This window comes from Pezoporus wallicus, unplaced genomic scaffold (assembly GCF_028554395.1).
Source record: "Pezoporus wallicus isolate ANWC-B61680 ecotype Strahan unplaced genomic scaffold, APGP_CSIRO_Pwel_v1 contig_747, whole genome shotgun sequence".
Classification (NCBI taxonomy): Eukaryota; Metazoa; Chordata; class Aves; order Psittaciformes; family Psittacidae; genus Pezoporus; species Pezoporus wallicus.
The window spans coordinates 978,199-989,600 of NW_026638457.1; the positions used below are offsets into that span (position 1 = coordinate 978,199).

At 39.2% G+C, this 11,402-nt stretch overlaps 1 long non-coding RNA gene across 1 annotated transcript; it reads right to left on the reverse strand.

Moving 5' to 3' along the window:
- Positions 1-892: 892 nt before the first annotated feature.
- On the reverse strand, positions 893-5,699 carry LOC130599960 (uncharacterized). The gene is made up of 2 exons (XR_008972337.1): positions 5,605-5,699; positions 893-1,100 (listed from the first exon to the last, which is right to left on the reverse strand). It is a non-coding gene; the product is annotated as an uncharacterized LOC130599960 (long non-coding RNA).
- Positions 5,700-11,402: the final 5,703 nt, after the last annotated feature.

Below are 11,402 nucleotides of genomic sequence, written 5' to 3' on the forward strand. Positions count from 1 at the left end.
ATGGTAATAGCTAGGAAGAAATGGAGACTTTCTTCCCACCCCAGAAAAAGCTTTGCATACTGGGAGGAAAGAATAAGTATGCAACAAGATCTGTTTCTGTAGTGCCAATCACCTTACGCCTTTACATACTCCCTAAGGCTCCTTCTTAGAGGAGATCAATAATCTGCCCAATCTGACATCAGCACATGACTGTTGGCATAGACTATGGATGACCCTGCTTCACTTTCAGTACACTTAAACAGGGACAGCTAGAAATGCCCCTGATTATTATTTTTTGTGTTGGAAAATACTTGCATTGTACAATGAAGGTGGAAAAGTACTGGAACAGGTAGCCCAGAGATGTGGTGGATGCATCATCCCTGGAGACATTCAAGGCCAGGCTGGATGTGCTTCTGGGCAACCTGATCTTTGAAGATGTCCCTGCTCATTGCAGGAGGTTGGATGATCCTTAAAGCTCCCTTCCAACCCAAACTATTCCATGATTCTATATGCCCCCAGCCTTTTATAATCCTGACAAGGCATAAACAACTGCTGAAGAGCCAAAGCAGAGAGATGTTATTTTCTGTGACAGCAGTAAAAATACACATTTCTATCCAAGCATTGTCCATTCTGTTTCAAACAAGGATGGCTTAATGTCCTGTGCTGCTCTCCGTCATCTGTGACTCAAGTAAAAGAGGCTGCTCTGAACCATCATGAAAGATCTGTTAACATGCCACTAAGAGATCTTCCATCATTCATACATTAAGCACATTACTAGGTTTTATAGGACGAAAATAAAAAGTAAGAAGAGCAAAGAATAAGTGCTTTAAGGAAGACTTGTATACAATGGTTATTGATTGAGACAGGCTTCAAATCACTAGTTTAGCACAAACATCTAATATCCACTCACAGGTGCTGCCACCCAGAGTCCAACATTATGACATTATGAAAACAGAATACCTTTCAAGCAAAATGACTGTATTTGTGTGGTCATTTTAAAAAGTAGAGGAAGGTGGAGGTATTGGTTTCAGGTGAGTATGTAGCAGGAAAAGGTGAAAGAGCTGATAAGCAGGCAGTAGGTAGTCTTAATCTTGAATTTTACAATGTCTTCCTTACAAAATCTGTAATGGACAAAAGCAGATATTATACCAAAAGGTGGAATGGTGGAACTTAGCATAGGAAAGCAAGTAGGAGAAGCTATTCTGTACATTTATCAGAATACATTAAAAACATATTTATTTTCAGTTCAGTTTTCAGGTCTGCAAAATAATGGTCAGCAGACTAGGAGATGTTCTAGTTGAGCAGCCTTGCCTTCAGTTTTAATGAAAAAGTCTGCCAGTTTTCAAGAAAGACTTAAAGAAAGTATATTTAAGCTTCTCTCTCCACCAGTAGAATACCACAGAAGACAAAATATCCCCATGAGGTAGCCTGACTGGAAATCCAAGGGAGGCTGGAAAATGAGCTATCCTGCTATGCCTTAGAATTTGCAAACAGCAGCAACCCAGTTTCTCAGCTAACCTGAGGGAGCTGGCAGCATTTGTTACTAGATGCCTAATTCAGTGCCTGGACTGTCACACTGTGTGTAATTTGTTTAGAAATGAGCTATGAACGCGGATCTCAATTTGCACAACAGGATATGGTTTGATTAAATGTGTCCAGATGCATTTGTAATGGGATTACAGATTTCAATTAGCAACAGTCATTGCAAGGTAATAGTTTTTCATGCATGTTATAATACGCTGAATTGGGGCAAGAAATAGAGTATGATGGAAAAGTCTCCCATTTCTTTCTACCCTCTACAACATTGTTACTGCTTCTTCACATTCATGCAGTGTTTCTTTCCAACTTAGCCTTATCATTCTTTCCTTTCCCTTTGCTGGCCTGCTGTCAAAGTGATGGTTTCTAGTTCCACTGAGCTCTGAACGTGGCCATGCTCCCAGAAATAGTCTGATCTGCAACTCTTCTGCCTGCTAGTGAATGACAGTGAATAGATCTTTACTATATCTCATTCCTGAGCCAGGAGGCTTAAGCTGGTTGTTTCCATGCTGTTGGTATGGGTATTTCTCGACTGAACTAGCTACCACTCCCTTAAATTGGTCTGTGTCTTTACTGCGTGGTGGAGAACAGGTTTGAGAAGACAGTGTCTGTTCATTGAGCCCCACAATCCTCACAGCTGGTGGTAGCTGAAGATGAGCCAGCTCCTAGTACTTCTTGCTCAACAGGTAATTAAGCCTCACTTACACCTCCTCCGTCAGACTACATCTAGAAGAGTAATTTCACAGAACCATGCACACAAGGATTCTCTCTTCTCCAGGAAGCCCTAGAGCTTGGACTGGTTTGGTCCCTTAGTGTAAAACTGAGGGTTCACAGCATGGGTAGTGGTCAAACTTCTGTTGCCTATAGTAGAGACAGACTACTGCCACAGAGACTTGCCAAAGTACAACCTGCAAACATGCAGCTAAATTTTCTTTAACAAAACAACACTAGAAAGGGTGTTAACAGTGCTGGACTTTGCTTGGATCTGTGCCTTGGTTTTGAGTAGGTTTGTGTCCTCAGAGAGCAGTAACTTAAGACAGTGGTCAAAGTAGGTATGCAGCTGTTTCTGAATAGGATGCTGGTCCTTTGGTAAAAAATATCTGTCAACTGTGGGTTAAGTGTCCCGATTCCTCCCGTGAAAAAAATAGGAATGCTGAATGGAGAAGGAGCAAACAAGGCAAAGCAGCTTATTCTGCATGCTTCCTTATAGGGGCTTTGTAAATAACCATTACTGATACAAATAATAATCACTTGTGACATTACTTGAAACAGTAAGTTTCTAACATATGGTTTGCACGCCTGCTGTCAGAAAATCCATTCAGTCCATACAATATTCTCCAGCGGTTGCAAGGAAGGTGTTTATGTTAGTAAAGTGTCAACAATTCACCTGCTGCTTTCTTGTGGGAACTGGGTGAAGATGGGTTGTCAGAAATAGCAGCTATTCCTTTATCTTATTCTATTCCTTCCAATCTCTTAAAAAATTAAACAACTTAAGAGTACTAAATGCAATAAAGCATACAGGCCGATATATAAAAATGTATATATATAACTGAACTCCCGACAAAACTGATATTGCCACTGCCATTTCAGAGAGCCACATCCCACTCTGAGGGGTATATAAACCCTGAAATGCAACAGATGTGTCTGCTCAGTTATGTCACTTATCTGAAGCACTCTTCTCCTCACAACCTGTTGGCTAGCAGATAGCTGTATAATTTGCTTCCTTAAAGTCTATAAATGCCCACAAGGAACTTTAAAGGACATGTCAAGGAGTCTTACTTTGGCAGACTCTTTATTCCACATAATATGCACCCCAGAGAATGGAGAGGAGACAAACTGACTAAAAAGAAGTTTGACTGGGCAATGATTAATGCACATACCTGGTAGAGGAGTTTTTTTCCTCATCTATCATTGTGATGTTTATTATCATATAGAAATCTGGCATGTTCATGGCATAATCAGTGGATGTATTGCACATGTTCAGACTATTCCAACCTACAGAAGCAGTCTGCATCAGTTTGCACTGTACTGGAAAACTCCGTTTGCATACACTGCCAATACACTGGCATAAACAGCATGGAAATGACTCCCGGGCAATGCACGAGTTATATTTTTGCAAAAAGGGGCAATGGATTGGCAATTTTGTTGCATCTGCCATAATATTGAGGCCACCTTTCTCTTCTGCAAAGGAAAGCAAACAGTTTTCCAGACCAGATGAATTTAAAAGGAAATATGATCATTTCTGCCCATTCATTCCATTCACATATTTCTGTTCAGTAGTTACAGTATGTTCATCATTATTTTATTTATTTCCTATAGAGTAGGGTAAGATCTGGTGCCTCTTTGCATCACTCTTCTGGATAGCTATTAGCAAATCACAGAACAGAACAGACTACTAAGATCAAACCCCTATTCTACAAGAACAGCATAAAAATACGTAGTTGCTTAGCCTGGACTGATCACTAGTCTATTGCTTATCCTTTATTTGCTGGAGTTCCTAGTCTGAGTGTACATTTCATTCTTTGAAATGTACAGAAAAACTTTAGAGAAAAAGTTTAGAGTATGGATAAAGAAATGGAAAGAAGGACAAGAGAAAGTGAGACACACAGGAAGTATTTCCAAAGCCTCACAGCATATTCACATGAAGAATTATCATGAACTGTAACAGGAAGGAACTAACTATATCCCAGAGACATCTCTGACTACTTCAGCAAATGAGAGAATGGGAGGACAAAATGTGATGAGTTGCAGTCACATGAGATCAACTTATCCTGAAAACCAGCCATAGGGGAAAAGTTTTAAAAGATACAAGTGTGTTTCTGAAAAGCACCCACCTGAATGCTGTTTTCCAGGATTACAAAGCACGTGATGTACTTTAGATATGATTGTCAGAGGCCATAAGCAAACCAAGTTTTAGTTGAATATAAGGTTATAAGACCAGATAATATCACTGGAGGCATTTCCTTCAGAGAGTATTTCCCTTATGTCTGAAATTGAAACCTGACCTGCAGATCCTCCATTCTGCCCAACTTCCTAAATCACCTCGAGGCCTCTCTGCATCCTGAGGACTACAAACCCTTCAGGAGAAGGACGTCAAAGACTCACAGATCAGAAGCAAGCCTGAGTGTCTGATATATAGTGTGGCCAACAAGTTCAGAGCAATTCAAGCAACCAGCAGACAAAGAATGCCTCAAAAGGCCTTTATGATGCTTCCATTCAATTTAAGCTAAGCTGTTTGACTTAGCACTGACACACCATCAGGGAAAGATAAGAGGCAGTGGAGCAAATGGAAGAGCTCTGAAAGAGACTGCTCATACACTCCCCTTCCTCTTCATCCTCTCATCAGCATCCCAAACTCATATTTCCTATGCTTTCAATTTATATTGCAATACTATTTACAAGAGATGCTCCTGCATAGTGTTCATAAAAGATCTCCATATTCAATCCTTTTCTCCAGAGTTAAAACTCAGAAATAGGGAAGCACAAATATGATGGAATTCTCGCAGTGATAGGCTTAAAGTGTAAAATCCAAAAGGTAACTGCCTGGGAGAATTAAATGCCAGCAGACATGAGCAGTGGTAAATTCTTTTCACAACATGCAGACAGGCTTTAATGCTTTAAATTGGAGTACATTCAAGTGTTAAATGAGGGGTTTGTGGGGGTTGTCTTGGGGAAGATTGGGGAGATTGGGTGACTTTGTTTGCTTAGAGAAAAATAAAGTATTTCTAAGATTGTGTACTGGAACAAATATTAATTTTCCTTCATTGTACAGGATCAGAGAAGAGAGTACCAGGTCTGTGTCCCCAGTAACTCATCTGCTTCCACTGAGCAATGTCAGTATTGCTGCATTCCATGTGGCAGTATAATAAAGTTCTTTAAAAACTCGGACAGCCCATATTTCTTTCAGCACACCATTTTTTAATGCTGCTCTAGATAACGGGTTTGATCTATAATTCCTGCATGGTTAAAAGCGATTGCTGTTCTCATACTTTTCACCAGCAGCTGAAATCTGCTAAGCCAATGGCCACTGTGGTGTGTTTGCCTGGATGCATGGCAGGGGTTTTTCAGCAGTTAGCCTTTGGAACTTACTTATGATTCAACGAAGCTGAAAGATGTCTGACTTTCAGCTAACAGGCAGAGGCAGGGAGCATTTTTCATGGGATTGGAAGGCAATTTCAGTGAGATTACAGGCATACAAAAGAAAACATAGCCGCGTTTTCTTCAAAAAGATAATTAATACGTTATACAAGGATATTTCATGGACATATACTCCTTCTGCCCCCCACCCTCAAGGAAAGGGCTTCACTGCCCACATGGCTAAAGAATCAGAGGCAAATCCTACTTTGGGTTTACAGACCCATTAGCTCCCCACTAAGCCTACACCTGTTAGACTGTGCTTAAGGTGAACTAGAGAACTAGGTGAACTAGTAGAACAATGTTAGTACTTTTTGGGCTTGCCATAAGGGGAGCTGAGATGATCAGCATTATATTCCCGATAAGCACTCTGTCAAGAGCTGAAATATATTAAAAAAGATTAGCAGCTTTCTGCTCTAGGCCAGCTGTGCATGTTCAACACTCTCAGCTTTACTACTGCTGACAATGCAGGAAGCAAACAGCACTTACATGTGGAGTATCTCATACATCTTGGGTAACATACATCTTGGGTAACTGTAGACTGTGTGACCTGGATCAATTCACTCCTACTGGGAAGCATGGACAAAATACACCTCTGCAGATACTGCAAATTCTGTCTTTTGATCAAAAGGAATGTCTGTGACAGATTTTGCATTTTAAAAGATTTAAGAAAATTTTCATCCATTCTCTGGGGATGCAAATCTTTCCATCATATTAATGTATGAGTTTGCCCAACATCTGTGGTCTCAGATTTCCCTTTCTGTTCCTCTTATACAATATCAATCCGTTTGATTTGGCAGTCATACTAGTCACCTCAGAAGTCATTCTAAGGCAACCGGTTGTTATGGAAAACATAAGAAAAATAAATACAGCAAACAAGAGCCTGGAAGGGAACATGTTTACTACCTCGGGGATCTTTCATTTTATATAAATAAGCAACGCAATTTAGATTCACTGAATATGAGAATCCAAGCTTGGCTCTAATTTGCAGATGTTACTTCCTGCAGAAAAGCAAACATGTTTAAGTGGATAAATTTTTTTTTATTTCACAATTAAGTCATAAATTTATAAATGGCGTGAATTTGCCTCTAATTTAAGCAGTCTTCCCTATTGCAAATTGATTTTCCATAATACAGATGTTTGAGTTGCTGAAAAGTTTGGCAATGGAAAGCTGTATTATCAGTGTTGAACTTCAGCTACTCAACTTCTTTGGCATTTAAGTTATAGCTTTCTTCTGTGCAAAATCCAGGAGTAAAATAGTGGAACTTATTTATAAACCATCCAACCTGCTATCAGTTGGATGGTGCTAAACCATGCCTTTCATTTCTGTGCACTATGCTTTCTAGTCCTCTTAAAGATTATTGCCTCAGCTTCCTGCATTCTCGTCATGCAAACAACACATCTCAAAGCCTACTGCAGAAACTCAAAGCCCCCCTGCGCAACAAAAACATAGATAGAAAATTAAAGTTCATCATTTTGGGTTTTGCTGAACATTAGGGACCACTATTGCTTGCCCAATTACCAAAGAAGTTAAATGCTGAGTCTGTGTTTGTGGCTCCTATTCGCAACACTCCAGGTCACTGCACTCCTGAAACGCCAGTTAAAAGGCAAACAGAAACCAGGCACAGTCATCTCCCACTATTGTGCGAAATTTTCCCTCAGCAGGTTCTTTCTGCTAAAACTAAATGCGCCCCCCACATGCCTCCCAGCCACAGCTAAATCAGCTCACAAATAGCATTATCAACACACACTTCTTCTGCCCATGCTGACCTCACAGCAAACTCAAGTAAAATAATAAGGAATTTCAAAGGAACAGAGATATCAGTTACAAATTAAACAGACACTTCTCAATTTTACCTGGTGTGATAGTCTCGGTGAGTGCTGAATAATCAAATTCAATTCTCTTTCCAGAACACATTTAAGCTGTTCTAAGCAGCTTTGTTATGGATTCTCATAGCTGAATAATGGACAAACTTTAATAATTTCCTGTGATGCTGCTTTGGAGAAAATACCAAAAGACCAGTAGAAACATCTACCATCTGCAAGCTAAATCTGAGCAGTGTCAGTGCAGCTTTGATGAAAAGCCTGAGAGCTTGTTAGCACATTCTCAGCTGTGAGCTTTCCAATTACAAAAGGGAAGATTAATATCATCAACTTCAGTCACCTGAAAGTTAGTTGACTACTTTAAAAAGAGTAACTTTAAGCCCTATATGTATCAAGGGAATGAATGAGGTATCTCCAGAGGGTAATCATCTCGTCTTAAATCTGGTGGTTCAGAAAAGATGAATCTCTCCCTGCAGACACTTGATTCATTTCACTGACTACAAAACTCAGAGTTTAAACTTAGACAACTTCCAACATTATAAGTAGGATGGAGATTGTATAAAACATCTAGTATCTGAACTCTGTTATCAGACACCTACATAGGCATTTTCACTGGGAATATATGTCCAGAAACACCTAGAATAGCAAATCCCATAATGGCAGGCAAGTTCTGGGGGCAGGTTTTTCAGAATCAAGCACAGTCAGTAGTTAATAGTATCTGAAGCCATTATATAGTGCTATACAGTGCATATCAGCCTTCAGTAAAAAAGCATAATTTTGCAAAATTCTGCCAATGGACTCTTTGTATTTCATGTCTTAGACACTGCAAAATGAGCAAAAATAAATTTCCAAGGAGAGGAGTTGTTGACAAGGCTGCAGTAGTTAGAAAAACTAAACAAAGCACAAACTCTACACAGAGCACACAATTTATTTGTAGTTTTAATATTTTAAATGTGTTATTCATTTTAGTATTATCATGTTTGGAATTCTTCATATACAAGGTAAGACAAGGTAATTCTCCAGTGTTCTTATACAGCAAGTGCCAAAAGTACTGACAGCGTTAAGTATGTGCCATGAGAGAGGGAATAAGTATGTAACAAAACAAGAGCACAGAGGTGTTATGAAAAAAGTCAGGGACTTGGCTCATGAATAGCTTGGACTGATAAGTTGCTAACTTCTCATGTTAAGTTAACTGATGTTACCCTTTCTGTTAAAAGGTTAACCACCCCCTCCAGTCGTTTTGTCACTGAGACCTGACAGGAACTGAAAATTCAATTTCTGATAGCAACATTTTGGGGCTATCCTGGGAAACATTTTTCTCTTTACCCTGTGTAAAAAATGGAGATAATGGCTGGGATTCAGCTTGATGTTAAGAAAGACATCTAGTGCAAATACGCTACTTTCAGCTATTCAAAACATCTGCATATGGCTGGTAAATATGACACAATGCTTGAAGAAGACACAGGCTTCTACACTGGCAACAAGAGAACAGAGGAAATATCCCACAGAGCCTAAACGACACTAGGGATCTACATAGATGTAATGAATCCTTCCAAAAGGTAGGTACATACAAGCATGCTGCTTCCTTAAACTCTCATTACAACGAACAAAAATCTTATCAGCATAATCAAAGGAGCTTAGAAAGCACCATCTAGCTGAGTAGATACTGACATCTTGACTTAGTTGCCCATCAGCAGACACATTATTTCATATGTCACAAGGTGTTTAAGAGTCATGACTGACAAACATGATACAGGACTTGGGGAAGACGGGTATCATTCTGGAGAAGTGGCTGTAGGCCATCAGGGTAGCTCTTTGGTAGCTCAAATAGCACTAAGTATCTGTGTGAACACCCCTCATGGTTACCTAAAGCTTGTTCTGGGCTCCACTGACTGTTGACTAGATGCTCATTTTGTTGGCCTAAACATCTAAAGGTGTTCCATGTGACTTGCAGAAATTCTAAGGCCTCCCTTAGTCCTTTTGTCATATTTACTGGATCCATGCAGATATTCTGGATACTTCACAGCATCTCTAATGGCTCTTCTTTCCTTTATTTAGGTATCAAGCCCTAGCTCTCCATTGACTACAGATGCACCTTAGACATCTAGTACACCCTGCAGGTACGTACACAGAGGTGACTTATTTAGGTACATTAATCTCAGACTGAATCCCATGTAAGGTTCCTTATCTAATACTTAAAATTAACTCACTCAAATACTGCTAGAACAGGAAAAAAAAACAGCATGAAATGCTCAGCGACTTTCAGTTGAGGGCATTATTCAAGAACACTATGCTGTTGCTAGTAAGAAGAATAATTGTACTTGTGTCATGGGAGCCAGTGTTACCAGTTTCAGTTGCAGACCAGTGTAATTGTTGTCTCTTCCTCAGGCAACAGTGCATTGCTCCATTTCTAAAAACTGAGCGACACTGTTTTGCTACTTTGCGCCATCACAGCTATTAAGTACTGTTTTTCCAGAAGTGAGTCTCCGTTTCATTCTGTGATATATATAGCCAACAAAAGGGCAAACCTCTGCCCTAGGAACTTATAACATGAAAGGAGATAGCAGATGGAGGCTGGCTGCAATACAGGAAGCACAGTGAAAACATGACACAGCTTTATGATGTCAAGTGCTCTCTGTCTACCAGCAATCTGTTAAATTCTGTAAGAAAGTATTATTTCTGATCTGATTATAAACTGATCAAAAAGCTTTTTCTTTACGTTAAAGGAAATTTTTAAAAACCTATCTCAGAAACATAAAGAGATGATTTTTTTAAATTGCATATTGTAACTAGGCTGTACCAGAAAACCCACTAATCTTGACATGATTTCCCACTCTAGAATAAAGGGAATTCAGATTAAATGGACTTCTAGAATAAAGACGAATTCATGAATTCTAAGGGGGGGGAAGGACAGGAAAAAAGAGAAGGGAGGGGTTCAGTTTCCTGTGTGCTTTTTCATTGGACTGACACTATATTAAAAGATGGTGACCTCTGTAAGGAAAGAGTTAATCATGATATCCAAAATACTGAGAGGATGTGACATGTGGAGAAAATGGAGAGGAAAATCTCTACAAATTAATTGTCAGAGATTTAAAGTTTTCCTGGAAAAAAAAAAAAAAGCAGTATGATAACAATTATATTGTGCAGAAGACTGAAATTTAAGGGCTAGTTTTCCTACCTAAATATTTTGACTCTGTATTTCCCATAGCTATCATTTGAGAACCTAGGAAAATGGTTTTTCTCAAATCTAATATTTGCAGATGCAAATTTAGCAGAAGATGGTTTGGATTTATTTTATTTCCTTTTTGCTGTGTTTGTTTCTAATGGAAGCATGAATTTGCTTCTCAGCATGCAATGGCATTTCATAAAGATACATCTGAAATATAGTAGAGCTTTTTTATCCTAGCACATCTGTGCTGTTTGCAGTGTGTGCAACATGAAGGCACCCTCTAACAAAATGACACAGAATGGAATGGATTAACATGTTGAACTAAAATAGAAAACAGTTGTTCTGCTTGAACATGCCTACAATTTCAGAGGCTTGGGGCAGGACTGAGCTGAAACAAACAAACAAAAAAAAAAAAGGCCATACAAAATTCACATTAACCGTTCGAATGCTTTCTCCACAAACACTTTTAGTGCTTTCAGTTCCTTTAATTGGTTTTCTAGAAAGATGTTAAAATTAACTTTTCAAATAATTGTATTGTTCAGTTCATAGAAGAAAAGCCAAAGTGAAGGATTGTTTATTTAACCTACAAATATAAATACATTTTGGTAAGAGCAGTCAGGAAATGGATTAACAAATGGTGTGCTGAAACACAATCAGAAGCGTTTAGGCTACTGCAACTTGGCAAGTTACCACACATCAGCTGAGATGTGACGATTGACCACTGCAAGCTTCCAGCCTGTGCCAATTGCAGCATAAGATA